The 11,109-nt window shown below is 43.0% G+C and overlaps 14 non-coding genes across 14 annotated transcripts; all 14 read left to right on the top strand.

Annotated features, from left to right (window-relative positions):
* Positions 1-122: 122 nt before the first annotated feature.
* On the top strand, positions 123-204 carry trnas-uga (transfer RNA serine (anticodon UGA)). Its single transcript has one exon. It is a non-coding gene; the product is annotated as a tRNA-Ser (tRNA).
* A 1,771-nt stretch (positions 205-1,975) lies between these two features.
* Positions 1,976-2,057, top strand: trnas-cga (transfer RNA serine (anticodon CGA)). Its single transcript has one exon. It is a non-coding gene; the product is annotated as a tRNA-Ser (tRNA).
* A 218-nt stretch (positions 2,058-2,275) lies between these two features.
* trnas-uga (transfer RNA serine (anticodon UGA)) lies at positions 2,276-2,357 on the top strand. The gene has a single exon. It is a non-coding gene; the product is annotated as a tRNA-Ser (tRNA).
* Positions 2,358-3,288: 931 nt separating this feature from the next.
* trnas-uga (transfer RNA serine (anticodon UGA)) lies at positions 3,289-3,370 on the top strand. Its single transcript has one exon. It is a non-coding gene; the product is annotated as a tRNA-Ser (tRNA).
* Positions 3,371-3,753: 383 nt separating this feature from the next.
* On the top strand, positions 3,754-3,835 carry trnas-cga (transfer RNA serine (anticodon CGA)). Its single transcript has one exon. It is a non-coding gene; the product is annotated as a tRNA-Ser (tRNA).
* A 951-nt stretch (positions 3,836-4,786) lies between these two features.
* Positions 4,787-4,867, top strand: trnas-uga (transfer RNA serine (anticodon UGA)). The gene has a single exon. It is a non-coding gene; the product is annotated as a tRNA-Ser (tRNA).
* A 382-nt stretch (positions 4,868-5,249) lies between these two features.
* trnas-cga (transfer RNA serine (anticodon CGA)) lies at positions 5,250-5,331 on the top strand. The gene has a single exon. It is a non-coding gene; the product is annotated as a tRNA-Ser (tRNA).
* Positions 5,332-6,282: 951 nt separating this feature from the next.
* trnas-uga (transfer RNA serine (anticodon UGA)) lies at positions 6,283-6,362 on the top strand. Its single transcript has one exon. It is a non-coding gene; the product is annotated as a tRNA-Ser (tRNA).
* A 383-nt stretch (positions 6,363-6,745) lies between these two features.
* Positions 6,746-6,827, top strand: trnas-cga (transfer RNA serine (anticodon CGA)). Its single transcript has one exon. It is a non-coding gene; the product is annotated as a tRNA-Ser (tRNA).
* A 950-nt stretch (positions 6,828-7,777) lies between these two features.
* On the top strand, positions 7,778-7,859 carry trnas-uga (transfer RNA serine (anticodon UGA)). Its single transcript has one exon. It is a non-coding gene; the product is annotated as a tRNA-Ser (tRNA).
* A 383-nt stretch (positions 7,860-8,242) lies between these two features.
* On the top strand, positions 8,243-8,324 carry trnas-cga (transfer RNA serine (anticodon CGA)). Its single transcript has one exon. It is a non-coding gene; the product is annotated as a tRNA-Ser (tRNA).
* A 952-nt stretch (positions 8,325-9,276) lies between these two features.
* On the top strand, positions 9,277-9,358 carry trnas-uga (transfer RNA serine (anticodon UGA)). The gene has a single exon. It is a non-coding gene; the product is annotated as a tRNA-Ser (tRNA).
* A 384-nt stretch (positions 9,359-9,742) lies between these two features.
* Positions 9,743-9,824, top strand: trnas-cga (transfer RNA serine (anticodon CGA)). Its single transcript has one exon. It is a non-coding gene; the product is annotated as a tRNA-Ser (tRNA).
* A 950-nt stretch (positions 9,825-10,774) lies between these two features.
* trnas-uga (transfer RNA serine (anticodon UGA)) lies at positions 10,775-10,856 on the top strand. The gene has a single exon. It is a non-coding gene; the product is annotated as a tRNA-Ser (tRNA).
* The last annotated feature ends 253 nt before the right edge of the window (positions 10,857-11,109 follow it).

Here is an 11,109-nt window from a genome sequence, read left to right as displayed (position 1 = left end):
GAATATGTATTCCTTGAAAAACAGTTCAAATAGGCTCTTCAGTAGATAGTCTCATCTTTACGGAAGTAAAATTGACAGAATGAGATAACCGACTGGTTAAGGCCTGCTCGTTAATATAGCAAGCTGTGATGGCCGAGTGGTTAAGGCGTTGGACTTGAAATCCAATGCGGTCTCCCCGCGCAGTTTCGAACCCTGCTCACAGCGCTATGACAAACCATTTATTTTTTTACATATCCTTGGTGACTTGATATGGATAATGTGCTTAATCCGTGGACTTGTCCTTTGATTCAGGTGCTCAGAATATATACATTTACATTACATTTAAGTCATTTAGCAGACGCTCTTATCCAGAGCGACTTACAAATTGGTGCATTCACCTTATGACATCCAGTGGAACAGCCACTTTACAATAGTGCATCTAAATCTTTTAGGGGGGGGGGGTTGTGAGAAGGATTACTTATCCTATCCTAGGTATTCCTTAAAGAGGTGGGGTTTCAGGTGTCTCCGGAAGGTGGTGATTGACTCCGCTGTCCTGGCGTCGTGAGGGAGTTTGTACTAACCAGAGAGAGAGACACCCTGTACTAACCAGAGAGAGAGAGAGAGACACCCCGTACTAACCAGAGAGAGAGAGAGACACCCTGTACTAACCAGAGAGAGAGAGAGAGACACCCCGTACTAACCAGTTGGAGACACCCCGTACTAACCAGAGAGAGAGAGAGAGACACCCTGTACTAACCAGTTGGAGACACCCTGTACTAACCAGTTGGAGACACCCTGTACTAACCAGTTGGAGACACCCTGTACTAACCAGTTGGAGACACCCTGTACTAACCAGACAGAGAGAGAGAGACACCCTGTACTAACCAGTTGGAGACACCCTGTACTAACCAGTTGGAGACACCCTGTACTAACCAGTTGGAGACACCCCGTACTAACCAGTTGGAGACACCCTGTACTAACCAGACAGAGAGAGAGACACCCCGTACTGACCAGAGAGAGAGAGAGACACCCTGTACTAACCAGAGAGAGAGAGAGACACCCCGTACTAACCAGAAAGAGAGAGACACCCCGTACTAAAGCCAGTTGGAGACACCCCGTACTAACCAGAGAGAGAGAGACACCCCGTACTAACCAGAGAGAGACACCCCGTACTAACCAGAGAGAGACACCCCGTACTAACCAACACACAAGGGGTTCCCTTGTCCTGGGGAAATACAACATTTTCAATCTAACATCATTGTTGATATCATTCTGATAATGCCAACATCTCTCCTTTCCTCTTCAGATGTCAGAGTTGACGTGACAAACAATCCCACTCAGAAACCTCAGCGCCAAAACAACCAGACATATCAACTAAGGGTGGAAGAGGTCATAGCGTGAGCTCACGCCTCTATTACGCTAACTCAGCTATGTCACGTTGGAGACGGTGGAGACGAGGGTTCCTGTTGCCCAGAGAAAGGAGAAGTTTCATTGTGACTTCAGAGTGTGTTTGAGATAAAGGAAAGTACAACACATCTGCTCATCTTTGCTGTCATTGGCTAACAGACAGCTGGGTGAGTTGAATTGTATGGGAATCAACAGCGTCAGCAGATTTAGTTTTTCAACAACAGACTGATATGCTTTACACACGACTAGCTGTCGACATCTGGGGATCCTAATAAATCAAACCCTCTCCCCCTCCGTCCCTCCATACCTCCATCCCAGGAGTTTTAGAAAACCTCTCGTGATGTCTGGCATGAGATTATTATATATTATTATATATTATATATATATATTATTATTATTATTATTATATTATATATATTATTATATATTATTATATATTATATATATATAATATATATATAATATATATATATATATTGATGTCTGTTGCCAAATCCCAATCCCTTTACTTGCATTCCAACAGCTGCAATAGCCGAGTTCTTAGCGGACTGATAGCGGACTGGTTAAGGCATCTTAGGTAACAGGAGAAGCTGTGATGGCCGAGAGGTTAAGGCGTTGGATTCGAAATCCAATGGGGTCTCCCCGCGCAGGTTCGAACCCTGCTCACAGCGCTTTGACAAAGCATTCTTTATTTGCAACATGTCATTGGGGAGTTGATATGGATAATGTCCTAAATCCGTGGACTTGTCCTTTGATTCAAGTGCTCAGAATATGTATTCCTTGAAAAACAGTTCAAATAGGCTCTTCAGTAGACAGTCTCGTCTTTACAGAAGTAAAATTGACAGAATGAGATAACCGACTGGTTAAGGCCTGCTAGTTAATATAGCAAGCTGTGATGGCCGAGTGGTAAAGGCGTTGGACTTGAAATCCAATGGGGTCTCCCCGCGCAGGTTCGAACCCTGCTCACAGTGCTTTGACAAACCAGACTTTATTTGCAATAATAATAATGTCCTAAATCTGTGGACTAGTCCTTTGATTCAGGTGCTCAGAGTATATCTTCCAAGAGAAAGAGTTCAAACAGGCTCTTCAGTACAGATCCTTCTGGTTGTGAGATAGTCGAGCTGTTAAGGACTGCAAGATAACAGAGAAAGTTCTGATGGCTTTGGACTTGAAATACAATGTTTTCTTCCTGCGCAGGTTTGAAATCTGCTCGCAGTGCTATGACAAACCAGAACTTTGAACATATCCTTGGTGACTTGATATGGATAATCTCTTTAAGACATGGACTTGTCCAGTGATTCAAGTGCTCAGAATACTTTTGTCTTTGTGTGAGCTAATTGAGAAAGTTGTGATGGCCGAGTGGTTAATACGTGATTTGGCGTAATAAGATCAATATGTCGGGCCATCAAGTTGACCATTTTACACCAATGATGTCTGTTTCCAAATCCCAAACCCTTTACTTGCATTCCAACAGCTGCAATGGCCGATTCTTTAGACGTTGGACCTGAATTTCAATGGGGTCTCCCCACCCATGCTTGAACATTGCTCGAAGCGAATAGCCCACTTGTTCTTTCTCCTCATCACTTTGCTTAGATTCATACTGCTGTGATAGCCAAGTGGTTTAAGCTTTGCAAATGAACTCCAGTGTTGTCTCCCCATACAGTTTTTAAAACTGCTTGCATCGCATTGATAAACCAGTCTTTATTTGTAAAATAGCATTGGTGACTTGATATTGATGAAGTGCTTAATGCATAGACTTGTCCTTTGATTCAAGTGCTCAGAATATGTATTCCTTGAAAAACAGTTCAAATAGGCTCTTCAGTAGACAGTCTCGTCTTTACAGAAGTAAAATTGACAGAATGAGATAACCGACTGGTTAAGGCCTGGTAGTTAAAATAGCAAGCTGTGGTGGCCGAGTGGTTAAGGCGTTGGACTTGAAATCCAATGGGGTCTCCCCGCGTAGGTTCGAACCCTGCTCACAGCGCTATAACAAACCATTTCTTCTTTTACATATCCTTGGTGACTTGATATGGATAATGTGCTTAATCCGTGGACTTGTCCCTTGATTCAGGTGCTCAGAATATATATTGATGTCTGTTTCCAAATCCCAATCCCTTTACTTGCATTCCAACAGCTGCAATGGCCGAGTTCTTTAGACGTTGGACCTGAATTTCAATGGGGTCTCCCCACCCATGTTCTTACCTTGCTCGAAGCGTATAGCCCACTTCTGCTTTCTCCATATCACTTTCCTTAGATTCCTACTGATTGAAAAGTAGGCTCTTCAAGAGCGATAATATGGTCATTTTCGAGGGAAAATGGACAGAACGAGATAGCGGACTGGTTAAGGCATCTTAGGTAACAGGAGACGCTGTGATGGCCGAGAGGTTAAGGCGTTGGATTCGAAATCCAATGGGGTCTCCCCGTGCAGGTTCGAACCCTGCTCACTGTGCTTTGACAAAGCAGTCTTTATTTGCAACATGTCATTGGGGAGTTGATATGGATAATGTCCTAAATCCGTGGACTTGTCCTTTGAATCAGGTGCTCAGAGTATATCTTCCAAGAGAAAGAGTTCAAACAGGCTCTTCAGTACAGATCCTTCTGGTTGTGAGATAGTCGAGCTGTTAAGGACTGCAAGATAACAGAGAAAGTTCTGATGGCAGAGTGGACTTGAAATCCAATGTTGTCTTCCTGCGCAGGGTTGAAATCTGCTCGCAGTGCTATGACAAACCAGTATTTTGAACATATCCTTGGTGACTTGATATGGATAATCTCTTTAAGACATGGACTTGTCCAGTGATTCAAGTGCTCAGAATACTTTTGTCTTTGTGTGAGCTAATTGAGAAAGTTGTGATGGCCGAGTGGTTAATACGTGATTTGGCGTAATAAGATCAATATGTCGGGCCATCAAGTTTACCATTTTACACCAATGATGTCTGTTTCCAAATCCCAAACCCTTTACTTGCATTCCAACAGCTGCAATGGCCGATTCTTTAGACGTTGGACCTGAATTTCAATGGGGTCTCCCCACCCATGCTTGAACATTGCTCAAGCGAATAGCCCACTTGTTCTTTCTCCTCATCACTTTGCTTAGATTCATACTGCTGCGATGGCCAAGTGGTTTAAGCTTTGCAAATGAACTCCAGTGTTGTCTCCCCATACAGTTTTTAAAACTGCTTGCATCGCATTGATAAACCAGTCTTTATTTGTAAAATAGCATTGGTGACTTGATATTGATGAAGTGCTTAATGCATAGACTTGTCCTTTGATTCAAGTGCTCAGAATATGTATTCCTTGAAAAACAGTTCAAATAGGCTCTTCAGTAGACAGTCTCGTCTTTACAGAAGTAAAATTGACAGAATGAGATAACCGACTGGTTAAGGCCTGGGAGTTAAAATAGCAAGCTGTGGTGGCCGAGTGGTTAAGGCGTTGGACTTGAAATCCAATGGGGTCTCCCGCGTAGGTTCGAACCCTGCTCACAGCCTATAACAAACCATTTCTTTTTTTACATATCCTTGGTGACTTGATATGGATAATGTGCTTAATCCGTGGACTTGTCCTTTGATTCAGGTGCTCAGAATATATATTGATGTCTGTTTCCAAATCCCAATCCCTTTACTTGCATTCCAACAGCTGCAATGGCCGAGTTCTTTAGACGTTGGACCTGAATTTCAATGGGGTCTCCCCACCCATGTTCTTACCTTGCTCGAAGCGTATAGCCCACTTCTGCTCTCTCCTCATCACTTTCCTTAGATTCCTACTGCTTGAAAAGTAGGCTCTTCAAGAGCGATAATATGGTCATTTTCGAGGTAAAATGGACAGAACGAGATAGCTTACTGGTTAAGGCATCTTAGGTAACAGGAGAAGCTGTGATGGCCGAGAGGTTAAGGCGTTGGATTCGAAATCCAATGGGGTCTCCCCGCGCAGGTTTGAACCCTGCTCACAGCGCTTTGACAAAGCAGTCTTTATTTGCAACATGTCATTGGGGAGTTGATATGGATAATGTCCTAAATCCGTGGACTTGTCCTTTGATTCAGGTGCTCAGAGTATATCTTCCAAGAGAAAGAGTTCAAACAGGCTCTTCAGTACAGATCCTTCTGGTTGTGAGATAGTCGAGCTGTTAAGGACTGCAAGATAACAGAGAAAGTTCTGATGGCAGAGTGGACTTGAAATCCAATGTTGTCTTCCTGCGCAGGGTTGAAATCTGCTCGCAGTGCTATGACAAACCAGTATTTTGAACATATCCTTGGTGACTTGATATGGATAATCTCTTTAAGACATGGACTTGTCCAGTGATTCAAGTGCTCAGAATACTTTTGTCTTTGTGTGAGCTAATTGAGAAAGTTGTGATGGCCGAGTGGTTAATACGTGATTTGGCGTAATAAGATCAATATGTCGGGCCATCAAGTTGACCATTTTACACCAATGATGTCTGTTTCCAAATCCCAAACCCTTTACTTGCATTCCAACAGCTGCAATGGCCGATTCTTTAGACGTTGGACCTGAATTTCAATGGGGTCTCCCACCCATGCTTTAACATTGCTCGAAGCGAATAGCCCACTTGTTCTTTCTCCTCATCACTTTGCTTAGATTCATACTGCTGCGATGGCCAAGTGGTTTAAGCTTTGCAAATGAACTCCAGTGTTGTCTCCCCATACAGTTTTTAAAACTGCTTGCATCGCATTGATAAACCAGTCTTTATTTGTAAAATAGCATTGGTGACTTGATATTGATGAAGTGCTTAATGCATAGACTTGTCCTTTGATTCAAGTGCTCAGAATATGTATTCCTTGAAAAACAGTTCAAATAGGCTCTTCAGTAGACAGTCTCGTCTTTACAGAAGTAAAATTGACAGAATGAGATAACCGACTGGTTAAGGCCTGGGAGTTAAAATAGCAAGCTGTGGTGGCCGAGTGGTTAAGGCGTTGGACTTGAAATCCAATGGGGTCTCCCGCGTAGGTTCGAACCTGCTCACAGCGCTATAACAAACCATTTCTTCTTTTACATATCCTTGGTGACTTGATATGGATAATGTGCTTAATCCGTGGACTTGTCCCTTGATTCAGGTGCTCAGAATATATATTGATGTCTGTTTCCAAATCCCAATCCCTTTACTTGCATTCCAACAGCTGCAATGGCCGAGTTCTTTAGACGTTGGACCTGAATTTCAATGGGGTCTCCCCACCCATGTTCTTACCTTGCTCGAAGCGTATAGCCCACTTCTGCTTTCTCCATATCACTTTCCTTAGATTCCTACTGCTTGAAAAGTAGGCTCTTCAAGAGCGATAATATGGTCATTTTAGAGGTAAAATGGACAGAACGAGATAGCGGACTGGTTAAGGCATCTTAGGTAACAGGAGAAGCTGTGATGGCCGAGAGGTTAAGGAGTTGGATTCGAAATCCAATGGGGTCTCCCTGCGCAGGTTCGAACCCTGCTCACAGCGCTTTGACAAAGCAGTCTTTATTTGCAACATGTCATTGGGGAGTTGATATGGATAATGTCCTAAATCCGTGGACTTGTCCTTTGATTCAGGTGCTCAGAGTATATCTTCCAAGAGAAAGAGTTCAAACAGGCTCTTCAGTACAGATCCTTCTGGTTGTGAGATAGTCGAGCTGTTAAGGACTGCAAGATAACAGAGAAAGTTCTGATGGCAGAGTGGACTTGAAATCCAATGTTGTCTTCCTGCGCAGGGTTGAAATCTGCTCGCAGTGCTATGACAAACCAGTATTTTGAACATATCCTTGGTGACTTGATATGGATAATCTCTTTAAGACATGGACTTGTCCAGTGATTCAAGTGCTCAGAATACTTTGTCTTTGTGTGAGCTAATTGAGAAAGTTGTGATGGCCGAGTGGTTAATACGTGATTTGGCGTAATAAGATCAATATGTCGGGCCATCAAGTTTACCATTTTACACCAATGATGTCTGTTTCCAAATCCCAAACCCTTTACTTGCATTCCAACAGCTGCAATGGCCGATTCTTTAGACGTTGGACCTGAATTTCAATGGGGTCTCCCCACCCATGCTTTAACATTGCTCGAAGCGAATAGCCCACTTGTTCTTTCTCCTCATCACTTTGCTTAGATTCATACTGCTGCGATGGCCAAGTGGTTTAAGCTTTGCAAATGAACTCCAGTGTTGTCTCCCATACAGTTTTTAAAACTGCTTGCATCGCATTGATAAACCAGTCTTTATTTGTAAAATAGCATTGGTGACTTGATATTGATGAAGTGCTTAATGCATAGACTTGTCCTTTGATTCAAGTGCTCAGAATATGTATTCCTTGAAAAACAGTTCAAATAGGCTCTTCAGTAGACAGTCTCGTCTTTACAGAAGTAAAATTGACAGAATGAGATAACCGACTGGTTAAGGCCTGGTAGTTAAAATAGCAAGCTGTGGTGGCCGAGTGGTTAAGGCGTTGGACTTGAAATCCAATGGGGTCTCCCCGCGTAGGTTCGAACCCTGCTCACAGCGCTATAACAAACCATTTCTTCTTTTACATATCCTTGGTGACTTGATATGGATAATGTGCTTAATCCGTGGACTTGTCCCTTGATTCAGGTGCTCAGAATATATATTGATGTCTGTTTCCAAATCCCAATCCCTTTACTTGCATTCCAACAGCTGCAATGGCCGAGTTCTTTAGACGTTGGACCTGAATTTCAATGGGGTCTCCCCACCCATGTTCTTACCTTGCTCGAAGCGTATAGCCCACTTCTGCTTTCTCCATATCACTTTCCTTAGATTCCTACTGCTTGAAAAGTAGGCTCTTCAAGAGCGATAATATGGTCATTTTAGAGGTAAAATGGACAGAACGAGATAGCGGACTGGTTAAGGCATCTTAGGTAACAGGAGAAGCTGTGATGGCCGAGAGGTTAAGGCGTTGGATTCGAAATCCAATGGGGTCTCCCCGCGCAGGTTCGAACCCTGCTCACAGCGCTTTGACAAAGCAGTCTTTATTTGCAACATGTCATTGGGGAGTTGATATGGATAATGTCCTAAATCCGTGGACTTGTCCTTTGATTCAGGTGCTCAGAGTATATCTTCCAAGAGAAAGAGTTCAAACAGGCTCTTCAGTACAGATCCTTCTGGTTGTGAGATAGTCGAGCTGTTAAGGACTGCAAGATAACAGAGAAAGTTCTGATGGCAGAGTGGACTTGAAAATCCAATGTTGTCTTCCTGCGCAGGGTTGAAATCTGCTCGCAGTGCTATGACAAACCAGTATTTTGAACATATCCTTGGTGACTTGATATGGATAATCTCTTTAAGACATGGACTTGTCCAGTGATTCAAGTGCTCAGAATACTTTTGTCTTTGTGTGAGCTAATTGAGAAAGTTGTGATGGCCGAGTGGTTAATACGTGATTTGGCGTAATAAGATCAATATGTCGGGCCATCAAGTTGACCATTTTACACCAATGATGTCTGTTTCCAAATCCCAAACCCTTTACTTGCATTCCAACAGCTGCAATGGCCGATTCTTTAGACGTTGGACCTGAATTTCAATGGGGTCTCCCCACCCATGCTTTAACATTGCTCGAAGCGAATAGCCCACTTGTTCTTTCTCCTCATCACTTTGCTTAGATTCATACTGCTGTGATGGCCAAGTGGTTTAAGCTTTGCAAATGAACTCCAGTGTTGTCTCCCATACAGTTTTTAAAACTGCTTGCATCGCATTGATAAACCAGTCTTTATTTGTAAAATAGCATTGGTGACTTGATATTGATGAAGTGCTTAATGCATAGACTTGTCCTTCGATTCAAGTGCTCAGAATATGTATTCCTTGAAAAACAGTTCAAATAGGCTCTTCAGTAGACAGTCTCGTCTTTACAGAAGTAAAATTGACAGAATGAGATAACCGACTGGTTAAGGCCTAGGAGTTAAAATAGCAAGCTGTGGTGGCCGAGTGGTTAAGGCGTTGGACTTGAAATCCAATGGATTTTCCCCGCGTAGGTTCGAACCCTGCTCACAGCGCTATAACAAACCATTTCTTTTTTTACATATCCTTGGTGACTTGATATGGATAATGTGCTTAATCCGTGGACTTGTCCTTTGATTCAGGTGCTCAGAATATATATTGATGTCTGTTTCCAAATCCCAATCCCTTTACTTGCATTCCAACAGCTGCAATGGCCGAGGTTCTTTAGACGTTGGACCTGAATTTCAATGGGGTCTCCCCACCCATGTTCTTACCTTGCTCGAAGCGTATAGCCCACTTCTGCTCTCTCCTCATCACTTTCCTTAGATTCCTACTGCTTGAAAAGTAGGCTCTTCAAGAGCGATAATATGGTCATTTTCGAGGTAAAATGGACAGAACGAGATAGCGGACTGGTTAAGGCATCTTAGGTAACAGGAGAAGCTGTGATGGCCGAGAGGTTAAGGCGTTGGATTCGAAATCCAATGGGGTCTCCCCGCGCAGGTTCGAACCCTGCTCACAGCGCTTTGACAAAGCAGTCTTTATTTGCAACATGTCATTGGGGAGTTGATATGGATAATGTCCTAAAACCGTGGACTTGTCCTTTGATTCAGGTGCTCAGAGTATATCTTCCAAGAGAAAGAGTTCAAACAGGCTCTTCAGTACAGATCCTTCTGGTTGTGAGATAGTCGAGCTGCAAGATAACAGAGAAAGTTCTGATGGCAGAGTGGAAGGCTTGGACTTGAAATCCAATGTTGTCTTCCTGCGCAGGGTTGAAATCTGCTCGCAGTGCTATGACAAACCAGTATTTTGAACATATCCTTGGTGACTTGATATGGATAATCTCTTTAAGACATGGACTTGTCCAGTGATTCAAGTGCTCAGAATACTTTTGTCTTTGTGTGAGCTAATTGAGAAAGTTGTGATGGCCGAGTGGTTTATACGTGATTTGGCGTAATAAGATCAATATGTCGGGCCATCAAGTTGACCATTTTACACCAATGATGTCTGTTTCCAAATCCCAAACCCTTTACTTGCATTCCAACAGCTGCAATGGCCGATTCTTTAGACGTTGGACCTGAATTTCAATGGGGTCTCCCCACCCATGCTTTAACATTGCTCGAAGCGAATAGCCCACTTGTTCTTTCTCCTCATCACTTTGCTTAGATTCATACTGCTGCGATGGCCAAGTGGTTTAAGCTTTGCAAATGAACTCCAGTGTTGTCTCCCATACAGTTTTTAAAACTGCTTGCATCGCATTGATAAACCAGTCTTTATTTGTAAAATAGCATTGGTGACTTGATATTGATGAAGTGCTTAATGCATAGACTTGTCCTTTGATTCAAGTGCTCAGAATATGTATTCCTTGAAAAACAGTTCAAATAGGCTCTTCAGTAGACAGTCTCGTCTTTACAGAAGTAAAATTGACAGAATGAGATAACCGACTGGTTAAGGCCTGGTAGTTAAAATAGCAAGCTGTGGTGGCCGAGTGGTTAAGGCGTTGGACTTGAAATCCAATGGGGTCTCCCCGCGTAGGTTCGAACCCTGCTCACAGCGCTATAACAAACCATTTCTTCTTTTACATATCCTTGGTGACTTGATATGGATAATGTGCTTAATCCGTGGACTTGTCCCTTGATTCAGGTGCTCAGAATATATATTGATGTCTGTTTCCAAATCCCAATCCCTTTACTTGCATTCCAACAGCTGCAATGGCCGAGTTCTTTAGACGTTGGACCTGAATTTCAATGGGGTCTCCCCACCCATGTTCTTACCTTGCTCGAAGCGTATAGCCCACTTCTGCTTTCTC

Source organism: Oncorhynchus keta, unplaced genomic scaffold (genome assembly GCF_023373465.1).
Source record: "Oncorhynchus keta strain PuntledgeMale-10-30-2019 unplaced genomic scaffold, Oket_V2 Un_contig_5644_pilon_pilon, whole genome shotgun sequence".
NCBI lineage: Eukaryota > Metazoa > Chordata > Actinopteri > Salmoniformes > Salmonidae > Oncorhynchus > Oncorhynchus keta.
The sequence above is the reverse complement of the archived record's forward strand: the minus strand, read 5'-3'. Positions and strand labels throughout refer to the sequence as shown.